Source organism: Rhipicephalus sanguineus, chromosome 6 (genome assembly GCF_013339695.2).
Source record: "Rhipicephalus sanguineus isolate Rsan-2018 chromosome 6, BIME_Rsan_1.4, whole genome shotgun sequence".
NCBI lineage: Eukaryota > Metazoa > Arthropoda > Arachnida > Ixodida > Ixodidae > Rhipicephalus > Rhipicephalus sanguineus.
The window spans coordinates 95557911-95580851 of NC_051181.1; the positions used below are offsets into that span (position 1 = coordinate 95557911).

The 22941-nt window shown below is 44.9% G+C and overlaps 1 long non-coding RNA gene across 1 annotated transcript; it reads left to right on the forward strand.

The window, feature by feature from the left end:
* Positions 1 to 9524: 9524 nt before the first annotated feature.
* Positions 9525 to 22311, forward strand: LOC119397973 (uncharacterized). Its single transcript, XR_005184705.2, has 3 exons — positions 9525 to 9619; positions 12660 to 12704; positions 22164 to 22311. It is a non-coding gene; the product is annotated as an uncharacterized LOC119397973 (long non-coding RNA).
* Positions 22312 to 22941: the final 630 nt, after the last annotated feature.

Here is a 22941-nt window from a genome sequence, read left to right on the forward strand (position 1 = left end):
TAAATGAAGAGTGAAAGAAAAAATAACGAGAAACAAGGAAAGCTGGCCAGCTCCGCAGTTGGTTCCAGTGAGGGGTGTGCGAATAGTGGATTTTGGAACCGAATCGAATACGAATTACTAATCGAATACTGTTCAAACAACCATTTTCAAAACAGTCTTGAAACTCAAGAAAGGGAAATTGACAACCACCCGTTTGTAGCACGAAGGCACAACGAAATGGAAATCCGCACGGATTTCTCAGAAAGAAAGCTTCTTAGTTCGTGGTGGAAGGGTTCTTACACCTTCCGCCACCTTGTGGGATTCAATAGAAGTATTCTGTATTAATAAGTTTTAGAAATCAACAACATTTCATTTGATCGAAATATTCACAAAAGTTCACCAGGGAATATTACGGTTACTTTTAACCGACTCAATATTATACACAACTATGAAAAGAGAGAAAAATGGACAACCACCCAACTCTGGAGTAGGGTCTGCGTTCCACTGCTGGCATGAGAGTGTATAGTAATGGGTGGTTGTCTATTTTCCTTCTCTTAACCCTTCCGCCACCTTGCGCGATTCCGCAGAACTGATTTTCAACAATTATGAAAACTCAGGTAAGCTCGTATACAGCAGCGGTCAAGGCCTTCGAAATATTTTGTACCTGTAGGTTGAAATACAGCGGTGACTACAACAATCAAGTTGATGCTTGGTCACCTGCATTTAAATAAAATCGAGATATAACGAGTAAACAATATTGAAGCGAACACCGCGAATACAGCAAACAGTGTAATGAAACGAATGAACCTGCCATCACAACACCGCAGCGAAAGAATGTAAACAGTGTTTCAATTTACCCAAAGACAACAATCTCGCCTTTTGTTCATGAAGCTGAATGCAGCCGTAGTCCCCACATTCAGTTAATACTACTTGAAGACAGGAACTGAATAATGTGATGCAGCTGCAGCACAGTGAAAACTGAGTAAGAGTGGAGCTTTAAGAAAAATCGCCTTCATCTGTTAATAAATATACAGTCGGTAGTCCCGTAAAAGCTTGAGCTGCATGCAATCTGGTAATTTAGTGAATAACAGAACAATAGTTACCTCTATAGTCGGGTACAACTTTAGAAGGCAGGCATTCTCCCCTCAAAGGCGGATGCACACGAGCCTTCACCAATAGGCGCGCACTTCAGGTGACGTCATGAGCGGGATGACCAGTGACCCCGCCGACGGAGAAGATGCCTAACATGGAGGAGGACTATTTCTTTAGTCGCGGAGGCAATTGGCTGCTGCGCTTCGGTCATCTGGGCGGGGCCTCTCCTGTCTTCTAAAGTTGTACCCGACTATAGCTGTTTCAAATTTTCGTTCTTTTGGGGTTCTCCCTTTCGGTGCTGATTGTTTGAAAACTATTCTAGAAATATTCGGCATTTCGAATATGTACTATTCGATTCGAGTACCGAATAGAATCGAATACTATTGGATTCGCTATTCGAAATTTTCGAATATTCGTACACGCCTAGTTCTAGCCTTGCGCCACTAGTGAAAGCTGCGCAATATTTAACAGCGGAGCTGTTAAAGGGGTACTGACATAAAAATTTTGGCCTCGCGTCTTTTTTTTTTTTTTGCTGCACTGTGTTGCTGGGGGCCTGTCAGTCATAACACGGCACATCGCTTGCTGCAGCGCGCGACAGATAATTATTCACAGGCTCCTCATTACCGACCAATGTCACTTTCGGTTTCAAAAACGACAAGCCTCCGGGTACAACTATCACCACCTAGCTGGTGCAGCGCTCGATCACGCCAGCACACAGAACTGTGACGCACTTACGTGCGGTTCGCGAGCAGCTGCCGAGAAGTAGGCTACTGGAGCGAACGCGGCAAAAAAACATGGCGGCTATGACGTCACCATAACTTGTTGCAGCGTGGTCACGTGACGGAAGCAGCGGGTCCCCAGGGTCCCTTTTGAGAGTTTCAATAGAGCTTTTTTTGTCAACTGAGATATTTTGCAGATGATATACGCATGTTCACGGGAATCGATCCCGCAGGCTATCTCGGCCGCCTAATTTTGTGTAAGTGCCCATTTAAAGCTTTTCGTTGCGCCGGGTATTGCGAAGAGAAATGAATCGGCACGCGCCACTTCGTCCTCTTCTTCATCTTCTGCTTTGCTCCCACAACACATGCGCCGATTTGTCTGACCGTGGAATGCAAGTAACTATGACGGACGATTTGGTTACGTGACTAAGAATCACATAACATTACGTAACTAGTCACGTGACTAACTAACGTAACATCACGCAGCAACTAGTCAAGTGTAAAAATAACGTAGCATTACGTAACGTCTACTCACCTGTTTGAATCGCGTAATATTACGTAATAACGTTTAGTCGCGTGACTAAAATCATGTATCATTACGTAACTAGTCAGGTGACTAAAAATCACGAAACATCACCAAACAACTACCCAGGTGAATAAAAATCACTTAACATCGCGTAACCACTAGTCACATGACTAAAACCACGTAACATCACGTAGCAGCTAGTCACGTGGCATGTTCCTGACATAGACAACGTCACAACTTCTCAGAGGTCTAAAATCAGGTAACAGATATTCACGTCACATGTTCCTGCCAAAAACACCTAATGGCTAGTCATGTGAATAAAATCACGCCACCTCACGTAACAACTGGTCACGTGACTAAAATTACGTAACTTAACGCAACTAGTACGTGACGAATATCACGCAACGTCACGTAACAGCTAGTCACGTGTCATGTACCCGCCATAAAGCATGTAAAAGTCACGTAACTCAAAATCACGCAACGCCACGTAAGAGCTTGTCAAAAAAGCTGCGCTTTTTGTACTTTGTACACGATGTGCATTTCGATGAGAGAAAACAGAACATTCACGTAAATGCCACATCAGGTTTCACTCACTAGCCTGTTAATTGACTCAGAACTGGGGTCTGCGTTCAAGTGCTGGCATGAGAGTGTATAGTAATGTGTATAGGAATGCACAAGTCTATAAGTAATGCGACCGCTTTGCACTCCATTGTGCTTTTGTATAGTGAACAAATGAGCATGCGGCATTGCTTCAATAATCGTTAATAAGAGCAATTCTGTGGTGTTAGTCGTATTGCTTTCATATTTGAACAGGTGTAGTGGAAAAAAGAAGAAACAAGAACAAGGCGAAAACAACGCACATTTAACGAGGACGGACAGAGGGGAACCGGGCACAGGCGCTGCTCCCTGTGTTCAGCGCCTGTGCCCTGTGTTCCCTCTGTCCGTCTTCTTCAAATGTGCGCTATTTCCGCCTCGTTATGATCAACCGAATAGTTCGATATGTGTAATACCAAGAAAGAACAAGCATTCAAGAATACGTCTCGACATTCTTGTTTTGTTTATGTTTCGATTTTCCGGTAAGTGGTCGCCTACAATCTTGCGTGGGGTCTAGAAGTGATGCGCGCTCATGAAACACACGGACGCAGTCACGCGGTCGAGCAAACGAGCACGCGTACACTTGTTATTTGCTTTTGCATAACGGTGAGCTCGCCAGCCGAACCTTATAAATAACTAGTAACATGGCAAATAATCCACTATAATGCCAATAGAACACGCAAACAAAATAACACGTACAATGTACCGCGATTGCGGCGTCGCCGACGTTCGACTCAACGCATGACCGAGCCGCGGAATCGCCCCCACGGACCTTGCACAAGAGACGTCCGTCCACGAACGCTGCCTAACTGCAAACGAGAATAGGAACACTTAGAGCTCATCCTCATACGCTCGCGTATCCTCGCTTCCCACCAGGCGGCGCCACCGCGCGACCACAAAGCTATCTCTCGCTCGGCAGCGAAGCTAACTGCGCTAACTACGACGCGCGGGCGCCATGAGGCGAAAACGAGTTTACAGGGGGTGATAGCAACCCCACACTTGTGTCACGAAAATATATCTTTTCCAGTATCCATGCACTACATCTGTGCAATTAACTTACTCGCAGTAAACGCTTTTCTTCGCCACGTGTGCCTTGCGTCATTTTGCATTACACCTGCCCTCAAGTATGAAACACCGAATAGCCCAAGCCGTAACCCTGCTATGTCTTCATAGAGTGCAAACGGTATCTTTGTGCTTTTGAGTCACCAAGGTGTATTCACAGTCGAGATGGGAGCCGGCAGATGGAAACACGGAGTGCGATAGGTTGAACGAACAGGAGAAAGTGCCTCAGACATGGCTGGGCACTTTCTCCTATTTGTTCAACTTATCCTACAAGGTGTATTCATGGAAGTTTGATTCGACGCAGCGCGGTTATGGCCTATGATAAAGAAGTTGTAAGAGCTTTCTTTTATTTCTTCTTTGCGTAGACGCCAGACCACCGACTACAAGTGTTCATATGCAACATTTTCGACTTTAAAAAGGTAAGTTACAACTTGAGCTTTGTCAACAGCACTTTTTTTATTATTCCATGGCATTACTGACGCATACACATAACGATGAAAACACAACGAACAAACAAGCAAACAAACTACCTTGATTCTATAGAGCGAGTGTCCTGTAGTTGATGATACCTAGAAAATCATCATTTTGTCGAGAACGTTTGCAAATTACTCGTAAGTGTGGGAATAATGTTTCAACAAAGCCAGTTCACTTTTGTGGACATTTGGGAAGGAATAATATAAAAATAATTGTTGAGGTTTCACGTCCCAAAACCACAATATTCTTATCAGGAAAAATATTAACTACCTGGAGTTCTTAAACGCGCATTTAATCTAAGTACATGGTCCTCTAGCATTTGGCCTCCATCGAAACGCGACCGCGGTGGCCGGGATTTAATCCCACGACCTACAATTTGGAAAGAATGACCACGTGTAATGCGCGTAATAAACTAAACATGCAAGCACTTCGTACTGATTAGACATGGTTTGATAGTTTGTACTCCATAGTATCGTTGTTTCGTTTTCCCCTTAAATACTACATAAAACAATGTCAACTGCGTGGTGGCCAAGTGAACCTATATGTTCATTTGTGGAAACACAAAACGTCCAACAAGGTATAGCTGAATGGCTTCATCAAGCAGAAAGCCTCCGACAGATGAAGCAATTTTAAGAAGCTTGCCAAGTGTGATACTTGTGTAGTGTTTATTTTTCTTTGTTTGGTATATATTTGCTTGTCACTGATACGTCTGTACGAACATAGGCAATGAAGAACAAAATAATACTGGTGGCCAAGTGACTAAACGCATCGCGCCACGGAACGAGGGGTCGCATGTTCGCATCCCCTGTCCCACTCAAACCGCATTTTTTTGTTATTTCTTTAATCGAATGTACGTCGAATTTGCGCTCACGGACAACGCTGATTATCCACTCACAACCAACGATGCCAACGCCGCCGCCGACACCAATGCTTGCGAAAGGAACGCTTTAACGGTATCGCGTTAAAACGATTGTGCTACAGGCCGCCCGTTTACACTGAGTGAAGGGCAAGCGGTTGCTAAGGAATATATCATGTTGCCTTAAAAAATAAGTGCTCTGAACAGAACTATGTTTTATAGTTCGCCGAGCACTGATTGTACAGGGGTCAGGGCCTCAGTCAGGCGCATGCTCGCGCCTTTAGCCCTCACCCTTTTGGTTTTCTGTAAGAAAACTATGAAATGTGTGGATAGACCCTAACACTAAATTATGTATGCGTGCAAAATTAAGCTAAATGTAAGCTTTGTTACATTGTTGCTCCGTCTACAGCGGTGAACCGAATATACAGGCCGCGTTTTACAGACTTCACTTTTTGAGGCAGATCCACAGTTAGCTTGAGGTCGTGATAAATTTTTAAAACAGCTGCTTGAATGCCCGCAATGCGGCGAGGATAAAGCTTAAAGCCGACTTTTTTTTCTCAGACCATTGATATTTCAGCGTAAAAGAAGAATACACGGTGACAAAGGAAGGTTGTCAGTGCACTTAGTTGGGCCAGTTGGTTCTGCATGTCGATGAAGTGGATGCGCTTGAAGTACTTAGATTTAGGTGCACGTTAAAGAACCCCAGGTGGTCTAAATTTCCGGAGCCCTCCACTACGGCGTCTCTCATAATCATATGGTGGTTTTGGGACGTTAAACCCCAGATATTATTATTATGGATGCGCTTGAAAGACGAGGACGAAGAAGAGACGGGACACACAGTGCGCAACTTACAACTTGTTTATTGGAAAAAGGGGGTAGCGTCACTTATATACACTTAAGCACGTGACACAGGGGCTGCGCGTTACACGTTATTGAGCACTCAAAAATGCTATCTCTTTCTTAGATAATGTCAATGAAGCTATGCTGACACACGATTCTGCGTATTCTAAAATATATTTTGCTTCAACTACGAGCCTCGCCGATTGATTACGGTTGCGAGATAGGACTGTGCACTGCTCAAATTTCGGGGTGCAGGAGCACTTTTAGCAGTGAGTTGCGAGATGACCGTTGTTACCGTTCCTGACATTATTGCTGTGTTCTCTTAGACGCTGTGTTCTCTTAGACGCCTTTAGGCAGACGTTAGCGCCTTTACAAGTGACGAATGAACTTCCGTTAAACGGGTCCATTAAGTTTTTAGACCTGCATATCACCTTTCGCAGTAACCATGCATGCTGGGGTTATCAGCCAAGGAGTAACAAACCAATTTTACCCTATGGATCGGCTCATTCTAAACTCGTGAAACGAAGCATCGCCAACATGTGTCTAAATAATGCACTTAAGAAATCATGCCCTCATCGTGTGCAGCAATCTTTGTTAGAACAAGTAAATCGTCTAAAGGCGTCAAGCTACCCTGACCACGTGTTAGTGTCGGTATCCGAGGTGCTAGTGAAAAGATTAGTTAAGCAATCTGGTTGTGAACAGAATAGTGGTAAGTCTAACAGGAACAGAAAAGTAGCGGTCATCCCATACATTCATCGCATATCACACAATCTCAAGAAAGCTGCTCAGAAGGCGGGTGTTGAGGTAGCATTTTCCGCTCCGCAGAAATTATCAAGACTGTGCAGATTGACAGAGCCCTGTTCCAGTGCGCCTCTCATCTGCGACGTTAAACACAGGGTTAAATTCGTTCAGTGCCAGAAGGGTGTTGTGTACAACATTCCACTTTCATGTGGAAAGGTATATATAGGACAAACTGGGCGTTGCCTAAACGAGCGTCTAAGAGAACACAGCAATAATGTCAGGAACGGTAACAACGGTCATCTCGCAACTCACTGCCAAAAGTGCTCCTGCACCCCGAAATTTGAGCAGTGCACAGTCCTATCTCGCAACCGTAATCAATCGGCGAGGCTCGTAGTTGAAGCAAAATATATTTTAGAATACGCAGAATCGTGTGTCAGCATAGCTTCATTGACATTATCTAAGAAAGAGATAGCATTTTTGAGTGCTCAATAACGTGTAACGCGCAGGCCCTGTGTCACGTGCTTAAGTGTATATAAGTGACGCTACCCCCTTTTTCCAATAAACAAGTTGTAAGTTGCGCACTGTGTGTCCCGTCTCTTCTTCGTCCTCGTCTTTCAAGCGCATCCACTTCATCGACAAAGGAAGGGTTCCATCACTTTACGACGCGAGCACATGATGAGAAACGCGTCGTAACGTGCTGGAACTATTGACTTTGTCGTTATGTAATATCTGGCCCAGAAAACCACACTGCTAACGAATACTTGGAATATAGTAGACAATAGAACCCAAAAAAGATTGAAAAGCCACTCCACTTTTTGAAGGTGGTGACCGGTGGAGCTCATTAGCACACGGCATCGAGGTGGCAGAGAATCACACACCCTACAGCTAAATCTGAAGTGTCTGTCTAGAAAGTCACCTTCGAATTTATCGTATGCTCCTCTAAATTTTTACATTTAGGCAGCATGCGTCTTTTTTGTCGCATTCTCAGCTTCGCGGCGTGCGTCCTTATGTCTGGCTTGCCGCATGCGCTTGGCGTTTCGTGCACGATGTTAATTGATATTTGCCGCCTGCGTGTTCCCTTCTTCATTTTCAGTGGACGAGTGGTGTTTTTTGCCCAATTTCTGAGGAACATGCGCTTTTGCTCACACTCAGACGGTTTGCCCTAGCCAAATACAGTGTTGCTGTCAAAAGAAGACTTGCGGAGACTTGCACAATCTTTGTTGATCAGATACGTGCACTAGATACAGTGGACTTAAGGGCCGGGTTTCAGAGCCAGTTGCCAGGTGGAGCTCTGAGAGTTGACACGAACACAGAGCAGAAAGCAACACGACCTTTATCGTCATACTGCCAGACTGCAATTTCTGGAACAGTAGGAGGCCGTGTTGGCAAGATCAGACCCAGTCGTCCAGAAAGGGGTCGTGGAGTGGGCCATCCAGGTCGCCGCCAACCTTGGATTGATGACCATTTAATACGGCACCCTCCGCACCTGCCTTCTGACAAAATAAAGTGTTTTACATCCATCGGCAATATGAGGCCGTGGGCCCTACACAACACTCATTTAAAGGATGATAATACAAGGCATAAGCAGCGTCTCACAACCAAGCGTTTCTGGCGTCATTATTAATTTTTTTCATCCCATACTACGGTACCCGAGAAATGGCTCAGGTCAACATAAAATATTTTAATGCTTAGCTCATGTGTTCTGTTGCGTAGGCATATGTAGCACACGAGAGCTGGTTTTCAGACTGTTTGTACAGTTCGCGTTATTAACCTAGCTATGCAAGTCCACTAAGTGTATTCACACATTCGATTCGGCAAATCTTTTGAACTCACTCCTGCGCTTTTCTGGCGTTCCAATTATTTTACCTTTTCATGATACGTGTGCCACGAGAAGTGTAGTAGCCGGTGCCATGGAGTACACACAGCAATGTCTCCTATAGGTTTTTACAGTGGCAGGAAAATAATATCATCAGTACAATAAAGAGATGCTGAGGGGAGACAACATGCCAAAAACATTTCTGTGAAGAAGCGCTATGCACATATCTTAATGAACGGCCTGCATTTACCTTCCGACCACAGGGAGTGCGCTGGAACGGTGGATATTGTCTGGGATAGGTCTGGATTTACAGCCGTCAATGTCGAGGACCGCGGTAGGTAAGTAACAGTATTTATGTTTGTATGATGCATCACTAAGCACAAAACGGGAGCGCTAATCTGGTTAAATAGAAGCGTTTTGAACACCTTCACCAGCTACTACTCATATCTGTGCAGAAAACAAATATGTAATGCGAATATGTAATGAGTATATTACAGAATATGTAATATGAGTGTATAATAATCACAGGTTATTTAAGTCCTGGTCGGGAAATTGATGATCCGACGGAAATGCTATAACGTTCAGCATTCGCGAACATGAAGTAATCAACGAGAAGTCTATACACGCACTTTTGTTTCGAGTATAATTGTTATGCGGCTTTCCTGATTATTTCAGCTGCAGACATTTCACGTTTTCCAATTCTTGCTCTACACTTGAGGAGATTCCCTAGTTCCATTAACACTGGGGTATCGCCGCCTGTGTTGACAAGTTCACTGTTGTACGTTATGCACAATGAATACAATAATTAAATACTACTTTGTCCATCAGATATGCTGCAGTGATCAAGAATTTGCTGGCTCCAGACTTCTCGTATGGAATGTGGACGGTGGTTTATGACGCGCCGATAGATCCTGACTCGTGTGAGTGGCTACTGTCTGATATACCTTCACTTTGAAGTGGCTACGGCATCATTAAACGTATGGACTCAGTGGCTTAATGTCCCACATAAGTACTGTTTCATTAAGACAAAAAAAAAAAACAACGGTGCGTTAGAGAATGCTATAACACCATAAATATGGTGTTAAATTGGCAAACAAGCATAGGCGTGCGCAGGGTTACCCATCAAGGGGGGGGGGGGGGGGGGCGAAGGTTCATCGCAGCGCCCCCCCCACTCTACAAAGTCAATGTATGAGGCAGATTTTGCCCCCCCCCTCTTAGGTGACTAGAAGGGTAAATGTAAGGGGCAGATTTTGCGCCCCCCTCTTAGGTGATTTGGGGGCGCGGCCGCCCCCCCTGCCCCCCCCCCCCTCTGCGCACGCCTATTCAATCAAGGATGAAAAGGAACAGAAGAAAATATAAAAATCGACTCCCGAAAAAATAACAGAATGTATTACAAACGCACATACCAAATTGGATGGCTATAAAGCGAGCAACGTTCAGAAAAAAAAGCGCGGTACCAGGAACTGAGTCGAATACATGAGATGGCGGCTGTAAACTTGTAGGGAAGGAAATAAGCCCTTGTGTTTTTATTTTATCGACTATAGCAAAGCACTGAATTCACTCGACGTCTCCAACCTCTTAGCGAAATGATTGTTCAACCCCAGAATTTCACTGGAACTCTCCCCAGACAAGATACGTGCAAGCTATTCTTAAAAGAAATGTTTGTAGCACGAGATGGGGCTAAAGTTCGGAAATTCTTAAGGCGATTTGGCACTCGTCCGCCGATGTAGTATAGCGGTTACGGTACTCGGCTGCTGACCCGAAGGTCGCGGGTTCGATCCCGGCCGCGGCGGTCGCATTTCGATGGAGGCGAAATGGTAGAGGCCCGTGTACTTAGATTTAGGTGCACGTTAAAGAACACCAGATGGTCGAAATTTCCGGAGCCCTCCACTACGGCGTCTCTCATAATAATATCGTGGTTTTGGGACGTAAAACCCCAGATATTATTATTGGCACTCGTGCTCCACATCCTGAAGTTATTGGGATGTTGGAGACTTCAGTAACGAAAGCGTTAAATGAAGGGTTATCACCTTATTCGGTAGAATTGTCGCAGTCGTGGGTTATCGCGATAAGATGCGCGGATTCAACGCGTATGCTATTTGGACACGAGTCCCGGCACATTCTAGCACAATCGCTGGTGCTCGCGAACACTGCAGCATGTACCCTACGGTGGACTTCGCGCACGCACTTTAGTTAAACAATCGAAACATTCGAGAATATTCCTATACATTCACGCACGGACAGCGCAGAGACTGCGCACGAACTTATGACAGTTTTAGTCGGCAAAACCGTAACACTAATAAAAAGGGACAGCGAAAAAAAAAAATCGGCAGATCCCACGCAATGTGGGAATCGATGTAATGCGAAGCAGCCAGCAAAGAGCTGCACACATCGTCTTGTTTGTCATTGAGGCTAATGAAGTCACATGCAATGATGTCGTGACATCTAGTTCGCTATATATCGCGAGATTGTCATGCATGCATGCGTGTACAATCTGATATATGCCATGCTAATGAAACATATTTATTCTGCTACATATATACGATGCGTGACCTGCTATTTATTTCCGTAACGAACTCCTGTCAACCCATACCGATTTAGGTATACATCCAGTTAACAAAACGGCCGCGAGTGCACCATGAGCGTGGAGTCTAAATGATACGCTACATGACATGCATGCCATGATCTTCATGTTAACTCCTATTATTTCTGTTCGTCACATAGTCATGTCGCGCAATACCAATTTTGGTGTATATCAAGCTAGCGAAACGGCCGCCAGCGCACCATGAGCGTGGCACGTATCTCATGCTTTACATGCCATGCGCGTCACGATTTTCATGTTAACTCCTGTTATTTGTGTTCGTCACATATTCATGTCGCGCAATACCAATTTTGGTGTCGATGAAGCTAGCGAAACGGCCGCCAGCGTACCATGAGCGTGGCACGTAAGTCATGCTTTACATGACATGCATGTCATGATTTTCATTTTTACCTATGGATTTGTGTTCGTCACATAGTCATATCGCGCAATACCAATTTTGGTGTCGATGAAGCTAGCGAAACGGCCGCCAGCGCACCATGAGCGTGGCACGTAAGTCATGCTTTGCATGACATCCGTGTCATGAGTTTCACATGAACTGCTGTTATTCATGTTTGTCACGCAGTCACGTCGCGAGATACCAATTTTATTGCATATCAAGCAAGCGACACGGCCGCGAGCGCACCATGAGCGTGGAATGTAAACCACGCTGTACATGGCATGCGTGTCATGATTTGCACGTTAGGACCTGTACCTTATGTTCGTCATGCACTCTTGTCACGCCATACCAATTTTGGTACATATCAAATTAACGAAACGGCTGCAAGAGCACCAAGACAGTGGCATGTAAATCATGTCGTTCATGACATGCATATCATGATTTTCATGTTATGACCTGTCATTTACGCCATACCAAAGTCATGTTACGCCATACCAATTTTGGTGTAGGTCCTATTAACGAAACGGCCAGGAGAGCACAAAGTCGTAGGCGGCTAGATAGATAGATAGATAGATAGATAGATAGATAGATAGATAGATAGATAGATAGATAGATAGATAGATAGATAGATAGATAGATAGATAGATAGATAGATAGATACTCTCAAAGTCGCAGAAGTTCGCCAAGAAATGTTTCGCATTTAAAAATACGCTTGGCAATGGTTATTTACCTATTTTTAGGCCCTAAATGTTTCCTAGTAAACTGTGACTTAGGAGACACTTATATAGGAGGGAACATTTAAGAATTAGAGGTAACAAATAAAATCTCAACAGTTGTCCAAACTGATTTCAGTTTTCAGAACCTCAACCGAAATACCTGAATACTGGTTATTCACTGAATTTAGCTGATAAAGCCCATGCAGGACTGCCGACACTACCTTCTTGTGGAACCACTCGTAATATGACTTACTTCTACATTGCAGTGGCACCCCGAAGCGCCGGGGAGTCTGCCCTCCGGGAACACTTTGGTAAGGACTTCTGACTATATCGGCCAGGCTTATTGGGTTAATATTAACAAGTGCCCCATGAATATTCTTAGCTCTTCTGTTCAGCAAAGCTGAAACGTATAGAAAACAAAGAAACTTGGAAGACGCTTCAGGTCAGTATTCCAGAGTAGAATGCGATAGCACAATCGAGCCCCATTCGCATCGCCTTCTCAATCTCAAGCCCGGATTCACTTCTCGGGGACACCTCAATCACCCCGCGAAGAAAGGAACGCCTATGCCCTTAATAATGGCCGTTCCAAACTATCCTAGAATGCCTACTGCCAGTAGAATTGCGAAGTGGCCACTACGCCATTATTTGAGCTTTTGCGAATTAGCGAAGCACCTACTACGCATCTGCAGGGCAGCACGTCCGCCTGCGCAGCTGCAGACTATGCTGATGCTGTTGCTGCTGACGATGATCAATTATGATAGAAACCTTTTTATTGGGTGGGCCTTCAAACCACCCACCCGTTGCGCATTTAACACTGTGCGACGCCTCGTGAGATTTTACGCTTCTGTCACGCAATATTGTGCCACGCAACGAGACTAGATTCTCGCACTACATGCCCTTAGCATTGGGCTTTTTGCACGAAAGTATCGTGCACTGGCGTAGGTTTGTGGTAGAGCAGCTGCTTGCACAGGCCTTGGTTCGATTCCGCCTCAGACAAATGATTTTTAATCTTGGCACTCGTCGCGATGTTTCGCTCAATAATAACGCCGATTTTTCGTTCACAACCAATGGCGCCGACCCCAATGGCAACACCAACGCCAATTCAAACGAGGAAGTTCTCTAAATCGAGCTATTTAACGCTATAGCGTTAATAGGGAGCTTCATAACTTCGTAACATATCGTTCATCGACAAATGGCGGCATTTGCGCAGTGACCTTGTTATTGCACTGTGGTTATGTTCAATTGATCCTTATCCGTCGTATCTACACTGTGAACCATATTACGCCCATATAGGTGTTTTTTGTTGTCTATAACTCACAGCCATACACCCCATGGAAAGGGTGTAACAAGAAGGATTACACCCTCCTCATGGGCATACTTCACGGACTTACACCCTTTTGCATCAATTTCCAAGGGTGTAATATGAAAACTACACCCTTATGGCAAATGTGGAATGAGGTGTTTAAGCAAACATACACCCTAACACCCTTTCAAAAATATAGAATAATAATAATTGTTGGGGCTTAACGTCCCGAAACCACGACATGATTATGAGAGACGCTGTAGTGGAGGGCTCCGAAAATTTCGACCACCTGGGGTTCTTTAACCTGCACATAAATCTAAGTACATGGGCCTCAAGCATTCTCGCCTCCATCGAAAATGCGGCCTCCCGCGGCCAGGATTCGATCCCGCGACCTGCGGGTCAGCAGTCGAGCACCATAACCACAAGACCACCGCAGTGGGTTGCTTTCCGAGATATAAATAAAGCCCCCCCCCCCCCATTTCCACCCTTGCTTCTGAATCACTATAAAGCAAATACCATAACTAGTCCTTCTAGAAGAGAAATAGAGCTATAATTCACGCTTTCAAATAAATGGTTTTACCCTCGCTTCATTAGGGGGAAAGGGCATTAAGGGAGAAACTGCGACACCGGAAGGCTGATGCACAGCATTTACACACATTTTATTAGCAGAGCACGTTTACTAAGTATGTGAGACAAAGTACACACACTCACTGAATTCAATACACAATTCATTCATATTGTAGAGAAGCATTAGAACGCTGTAATGGGCCGTCCTCTTGAGCGCCTTCTAGTAGGTCGCCCGCTTCGCCTCTTCTCGTAGAGCACGCACCTCGTGCTATTGCTCGTGAGAGTCTGCGAATCTGCGCTCTGTCGTTACTGTCGTCGCTGCGCATCGTCACCGTCGATCCCGCCGTCAATAAACGCCTTTACAATATGCATACAGCCCATAACATGAACGAGTCACTACATCCACGCATGTACAAACCTATTAACACATACCTTAATACAAAGCGCAGGGGCTTATGTAGTCCCTGAATTACGAATGACCCTGGTGGGTCAAGCGATGCGTCATATTTCTTCAACTCTTTACATTTCATGGCTGCCTAATAAGGTGCGCAACCATCATATTGTAGCTATCGCTTGGCCAAGCACAATTCTTAATCTAAAGTTGCATAACAATCAACGTTATAATTACAGAGTTCGTTAAGTTCATGTGAAAACGACCACACCAGAACCGTTCATGCCATTCCGGCGACATTTTGAAAGTAGCGCCATCTCTCAACAGCGGCCAGAGATGAAATTTCCCTATCTGATTTCTTTATTTTTTATTGTTACTGTGTCAGGGCGCCGCATGCAGGCCAGATTATGGTTCTGGCCAGAGTCTGTCGCCTTCGTCGCGTCTACTGCGTTGAGTGGTACGGCGTTAACATCTGTTAACATTATATTTAAGCGTTGACCACAATATGATGATGAGCCATGGATTCGTTCAACTGCTAGCCCTTAAATGAAAACGCTTCTGTTGCGGTAACGACCGTCTCAGTTGTCTATACGTACGTTACAACGCAGGACGTGCGAAGAAACAAGACAAGATGGCCTCGCACCGGACGGTGTTCTTTAGCCGAGTGATAAAAAGAACGATACAGACGTTACTGTACCAAATAAGCCAAAACAATAAACGTCACTCGTGCATTGCTAGCATCGATCCTAAGCATAAGTAATCGCACGCGACTGGTCGAGTTAGGGTAGTGATGGATAGTCTGAGCAGTGGCGTAGCCAGGGGGGTGACACTCCGGGCCCGTGCCCCCCCCCCCCCCCAATTTTTTTTTGCCATACATAGAGAGCGCATACTGACACTCGACCACATAAACGTGCCCGGCACCACTTCAGATCAAGGGGGTGCCCCTCCTCCCCCTGAAAAAAATTTCTGCCTACGCCCCTGAATCTGACACTGCCGACAGAGCGCAAAAGCACGAAAGCATGCGAAATGTAATATCCGTAGCGCAGAGGGCGGCAGCTCTCCGCAGCCCGAAATCACGACGTAACTCGGCGTGCGCATGCGCGCACCCGCGAGACCACGTGGTTAAGGAGAAACGTTTCTCCTCTGGCGCTCGCCGCAAGAGGGCGCGACGGGTAAAGCGTCCGTAGAGTCACTGGAAAATCAGAGTACCGCAAAGGTAGGCTGCACGCGGGCAACATTGGGTGGCGGCGGCCATGTCCCTTCCAGACCGTCCGGCGCGTTGCTAGCGTGTGTTGAGAAGTGACCGATCTTTTAGCCTCCGTGCCGTGTTACGCTCGGCAGAACGGCATTATGTGTGTGTGTTTCTTCAAGAGGATATTAGAAGTGATTTCAAGTCATCGACAGGTATGGATCGACTGCGCGGTTAGCGGTGTAACTAATGAAACGTACGGCGAATGTTGCCATGTGCTCGCGAACTCTTTTCATGGCTTCATCGGTCTCGTTTCGTGTCACGCCCGGGCGTGTTCGCTAGGTCTGGGGCTGTAAACATAGTTGCATTAGCGCAGTGGCATCGTGGGAGATGCCATTTACTTCGACATTTGGTGAATCTTGACTCTTTGCGCTAGCTTTGCAGTCGGTGTTCAGGTTCACTGCACTCGAGAACGTTATCGAACAACATCGAGAACATTCAACATTGCGTCCTTCGACTGATCGCTGATGCATAGCTTGCTTGCGCACCGTGCTTGCTGTTCAACTGGTTGATATGTGTAATAGAAGTTGTGTGTGTGTGCGGTAATTGGAAGTTGTGCGCGACGTCTTGATTCGGAATGCCAGCAGCCGAACGCACGGGCGATTCGGCGTGCGGTAGGTAAGGTGCATCTTACGATACGTAGAAAATAGGCCATCGAAAGTTATTGACATCACTACTTAATTGTTTCATTTCCTATTTCTTTTCTTCTTATATTCCCAACGTTGCAATGAATTTGCAAATATTTCGCTGTGTTCCGACAAAGAGTTCTTTTTTTGGCGTTGCCAGCGCGTAAACAGCTGGGGTTCGGTTTCTGCACTGCTGCACTTTTTTTTTCATAATGCACTCTTACTAAAACTTCCTCGGCACGATGCTTTATGTTCTTTTGATCAGAAATAGCACATCCCGGAATTATTAAAGCGCATGCTGCTGCAAGACAGTATGTATATAGACCTAGGGCTCGCATAAAATCGACTCCCTCAATGGGTAGGATCTGCTTTTTTTTATTGGCTGTGACCATTTCTCACCAACTATACAGTATTTTAAAGGTACGCTCGGTGCAATGCAGCATTAGCAGCATTTTTTTTTGCAACAAATGTAAAAATACGCTTGATAACATTGCCTTATACCAAGTTTATCAATAGAGTTCCACGCTTCTGTTTTGTGCAATGTCAAAGATCATGCCACAATTGCCTTCAAGGTATACCGATTAAACAGTTATTATTTTAATAAATCTTCGATTTCGCTCTCATGCGTGGCACGCTTATAACTCGGATAGCATGCGTAATCTGATCAACAGATCGATATATAAACAGCCGAGCAAATAGAAAGGTATGTAGTTTTCAATATCGCTGACCATAGCGAACCGAAAAGGTGAAGTATCCTGTCGCATAAGATCTTTTCCAGCAAAGTTAGTGTAGTTCACTGCAGGAAGGAGTGTTATTCGAGGGGGGCGAATTCGTTCAGGCCAACTATGCAGCCACGTAGAACGGCGCTCTTTGACATTAATTTTCCCACACGGTAAACAAGATTCCCAAAGTAGCTCACCAGTAACGTTCGATTGATGGTGAGCTACTGTCTTCTGGCATCTGCATGCAGTGGCGTAGCCAGGGAGTGGCACACCGGGCGCGGGCCCGTGCACCCCCCCCTCCCCCGAAAAAAAAAAATGTCTGCTTACGCCCCTGACTGCATGACGCGTTTAAAAAAGCGACGAATTACTTCTGGGGACCGTGGTACTCCTAAATGTCCGGCCACGCTCTGCATTGAACGCGCCTGCACCCAAAGCGCTTGGAAGGGATATGTCGGCGAGAGGTCACGTGATGCGAGTAAGCCAATCGCGTCGGCGGCGGCGCGCGGAAAACAGATGCGATACTCTGAAATTTTTCCAGTGACTCTACGGACGCTTAGAGTAAGCGTCCGCAAAGAAAAAAGTCGCAGCTCTGAAGGAGCAACGCAGCCCGTTGCTCCATTGTATGCATGCACTTCGTACTGTATAAACATTGTTTAATATATAATACTCGATGATATTGTTGTTTCGGTTTCCCCTTAAATACTACATAAAACAATCTCAGCTGCAATAGTCATCGTGGCGGTAATAAACAGTTATCTTGCAGAAAGTCAGAACATTAAACCTTATTATAACGAAGTTCAAGAAGAAGCCAAGGTACTTGTCCATATAATTGCAATAGCAATTATATGGACAGTCTCGACTGGTTTTTCCCGTCACCGTCGCTGCCGTCATGAACCGCGTACGTATAAGTGTGTGCATATATATAAAAGTCCCAAAGAAAAAGTAATTCCGAAAAATGCTTCCGAAGCGCGGAATCGAACCAGCGACCTCCCGCGCCTCAGCGCGTCGCGCTAACCACTACGCTCCAAAACGCAGATCCTCCACGTAGCTAACGGCGAGCGTTATATACACACCCTTTACCGCTGTCAGTACTCCGAGACGGCAGGCGCTTATATGCGTTTCTTCATTACCAGCGAGAGGGCGCGAGGAGCGCGACGGGCGCATTTAAAAGTCGTCGGCGAGCTCGCTCGCTGCTTCTAATATTTGCGCAGGGAGAAGCTTGCCCTTCTGCTGTCTGCTCGCGCGGTTTTCTTGTGCTGAGGGGAAGAGGGATGTTTCACGCTTTCACCGTGATGTCCGCTCTCATGTTACGGAGCGTACGAAAGTCACTCGAGCTGAAGGGACGCCGCTAAAGGAACAAACAAGATGAGAGCGAACTATCAAGTGTCACAGCTCGACACTTGAAGCACGCTAGTTTTCTTCGTTGCTTCGGCCGCCTTTGCAACAGGAGCGCTGTTCAAAGTTAGAGTATCCATTGGCGAGCCTCACTTGGTATAGCATTACAGTTTCTTGCTATCACATTCCTTGCTCCGCCCTTGCGGCGAAACTGACTTTTTTTTTAGAGTGCACCACCCACTCTGTTAAAATACCACAGGCAACTGCGCTTATTTTGTGCATGCATGTTATATCATAAAATGTTGTAGCAGTGGGTGTGTGCGCACAACGATCAGAATCTAGAGAAAAAAAAAAAAAGCTGGAATGTCGCAGCTCGCAGCTGTAAATTGTAAGTGAGGTTTAACAGCTTAGAAATTTCGCTAGGGTAGCAGAGAAACTTGTTCACAAAAATATAGAGGTGTAACATTTCAAGAAACATCCCCACACCCTACCAGTTATTACGGTGTTATATTTGAACATATCAATCAATCAATCAATCAATCAATCAATCAATCAATCAATCAATCAATCAATCAATCAATCAATCAATCAATCAATCAATCAATCATGTTTTATTTTCGTCCTTCGTTTACACGATAAAACGGAAAAAAGGTATGCCCTTCATGCGCCCTAATTTCAAATAAGGGTGTGCAAAGGGCGTTTCTGTCGTATTTACACCCTTTGAAAAATGTTAGAAATAAGGGTGTACCAAGGGTGTTTCAGTCATTGAAACACCCTTATTGGTGTGAAAAGGTTTACAGTGCAATAGTAGCATCGAAATGGTTCACTGCTTAGGTATGTGGTATCGTACACACAAGTAAGGTTTGTGCACTTCTAGGAACTTTAAGAATTATCACAATGATTCGGCATTGTACTCCTTCCCAACACGTCAATGCTTCCATTCCTTAATGTCACAAGACGTTGTCAAATACTGCGCATTGGCAAGTACATTGTACAATCAAATAAAATGACACAGTTGCTTTCTACTGAAAGACGCGCATTTAATTAATCATTTACTAGATTTTGTTACTTATTCGAGATACCCTCAATGTACCTTTGAGTACATTATAGAAAACGGAACTAGTGGTTTCAGAAATAATTGCGACGGAAGAGAGCCATAATGCTCCAGCAAAACCAATAATGCCACTTACGGGCGAGATGGCGTTACTGCGCGCGCCATTGCCACTCATAAAATATGGCACTGTAAGTGTCACAGGTGCGGCGAGCTGGCGCCATGCTTGTCTTTTTTTTTTTTTGTAAAACGCGAAAATGGGCCAAATGAGCGTGGACTGCAAATGGCTCAGTAAGAACGAAATCTTTTTACTACCATCGTCTTGATTTCGTCCGTCACCATAATATATATATATATATATATATATATATATATATATATATATATATATATATATATATATATATATATATATATATATATATATATTAATAAATATCAGTACCGCCTCATTTCTTAATCATGAAAGATCCGCTCAATAATACTCTAGAATGATAATGCGTTGTGTTTTTTTATTCGATAGTGAACGCTTTCTGTCTGCTCCTCTTTTTCGCAGCGCTACCGCCACTTCTTTTTAGCGACAAGATGCTCGCTCAGAGTCTTGTTCGTTGAATAAACACGTTTGTTGTTCAATTACAGTTTCAGTCAGTGCTTTTGTAGTATGTACATATATGTCTTCTGTGGAGAACTCTAGTTGATGCCCTCGCTAAAAGACATTTCAGATCCAATTCATAATAGTTCTGCATACATGCATTTCCTGCTTCCCCACCTCTTTTTCAGCTTTTTAAAATTGTCGTATAAACGTATAGTCTAGTCCAATCGCTCAGTATTTAATATTTTTTATCAAATTTCCAATGTGCCTCATAAGCAGAAAGAGCATTATTAGGAGTGAGGCGATCTACTATCGTGAGCACTATGACGGGGCACACGCCAGAGCGTAGCGAATAGCCCAGCTCAAACCCCAATTCGACCGATAGACCACTAGTACTCGAAAATGAAATGGAAGTGGTGACGCTTTTTCGCGAAATGTTGTCACTTCCAACAAGCGTCCGTTTTTTATGATGCGCCAAATATATCACACAAACAACTGCTTGATATTCTAACGCGCTATGTTGCAATCACGCTGAGTAAATAGCTGTACCGTTTTAGGGGCGAAGCTCCTTAAAGCGGCACCCGTTCGTCCCTCGTAGTGCGTAACCAGTCGTAACGCTAGTACCAGATCTTGACCTCCAAGGTGGTGCCGGTGGGAGATTTCTCCTGTGCGTTGTTGAACAATAAAAAATTCGCAGCGTGCGCGTTAACTAAAAGCCGAATTCTTCTGTCTCTCATTCCCCATTAGCAGCCATTGGCATGTTCCAGTAGGAAACGTTAGTAGAAGTAGAAGTGTAAGTGTTAGCTAAAAGCCGACTTCTTCTGTCTCTCATTCCCATTAGCAGCCATTGTTTACTTCCAAGGTAGTGCCTGGTGAGATTTCTCTTGTGCGTGATTAAACAATAAAAATTTTGTTCAAAGCGCCGTTGATTGATCAAATAAACCAACGAAAGACGCCAAATGTTTTCTAAAAGCAAAACGAAAGAACGCCAGATGTTTCTAAAGCAAAACGAAAAGACGCCAGCTGCTTAACGAAAGACGCCAGATGTTTTATAAAGCAATGGTTTTCTAAACAATGAAAATTCACAGCGTACATGTAAAATTAAAGTGAGCTGCAAGTCGTCATAACTCATCGAACCTTTAGTATAAATGCGCCCGATCTCACGTCGGTGATGATGTACTGGGCAGAATTCACGGAAGATTCACGGTTTACCGATGAACCTCCGCAGCTTCGCCCACTCATCATCATTCACTCCGTGGATATGCTGTGACTTTTTTTTAAATCGTGTATTGCAGTACTTTGATTTCATGTGTCACAAGCATGCACACACAAGCGAAAGGCGGTATTTTGCGCAGTGCTATAAACAGTGCACTGCCGCACTCTGCTAGACATAACCGCCTCATACTTGCTAGCAGCCCCCGGCGCAATGAGCAGCAGCTTTTTATCAACAATAATGAGGCGGGCGTGCCGACATTTGGCGAGACCGCGGCGCCCTTTCCGCTTTGTTTTTGATAGTGGCCGCCGCGAGTCGCCCTGTGTCGTGTTTGAGTAGGGCGCCTCGATGTGAGGCTCGCGCACATCGAGGCACCCTATGTTTGAGGCTATTTGACGTTGACACACGCTCGCGTGTTCGCGCTCATACTGCTTACGAGAATATATCTATTTAGAGTTCGGCGTACCCCCGTTTTAGCAGCTACAATAAAATTCATGTTTGTAGTGCTTTTAAAATTTACTGCCGTACCAGGAATAACACCATGTGGTGGCCTTAAACCAAATAGTACTGGCGTGCGCACGAATGTGGCTTTTCCGGATGCCCGGCAATTTCTCATTCCATGATATCGCCGACGCGCTGTTCACAAGAATGAACAACTTTCAATCGCAGGAATTTCCTGATGCCCTTTAAAAAAATTAATGCTCTTTTGCACTTTTCGCAGGAGACGTGGCTGCCACGATTGCGCTCGTGGACTGCTATGTTCGAGAGAGGACGTTTCTCGGCGATGGTGGCGGGCCGTTCACTTTCTGTATGTGGCACATGAGCCCTCAACTGAAGTGAAGGCTTGTCATCTCTGCACCTATAATTGCGTCGTTTCGACAGCTGCACACTGCCTCAAAAGCGTGCACGGCGAGCGCAATTAAATTTGGGCATATTGTGACAACCCTTTTGCTTATACTACGCAGCAAGAGGTTTTTTGTTCACAATATAATAATTCACAAACAACACCATGGAATAATTCAACGAGATGCGTGTGTCACGAACGAGAGAACATGTTACTTCAATGGAAGGTTAGTAGTACAGGATTCAACAAATGAATAACCGCTTTAAAATGTGGCGCATACTAACTCGGCCATTTTTCGGAGTTATCACTGATTGACTGTGCCCTGTAAGTATCACTTGGGCTCCCCACTGTGCTTAGGGATGTGTTCTCGTCATTTAAAGATACGGAACATAAATGGGCGATGCTCAGTCGCCGTCATGGACTGGCGCTAAAAATAGGATTTGTGGAACCCGCTGCTGCACTCCAGTACGTGGCGCGACTCGCCAATGTACGTCCACAGTGCATACAGCAAATTTGTAAGGCAAAGCCCGCAAATTAGAGAGTTATACCGGATGCGATATCCTCCTATACGCACAGCGCCTGCTCATTACAGGGTTTCTGGACCGTGGTAGAAAAACCTTGCAACTCTTCCGCTAACAATGATGTGGTATATACT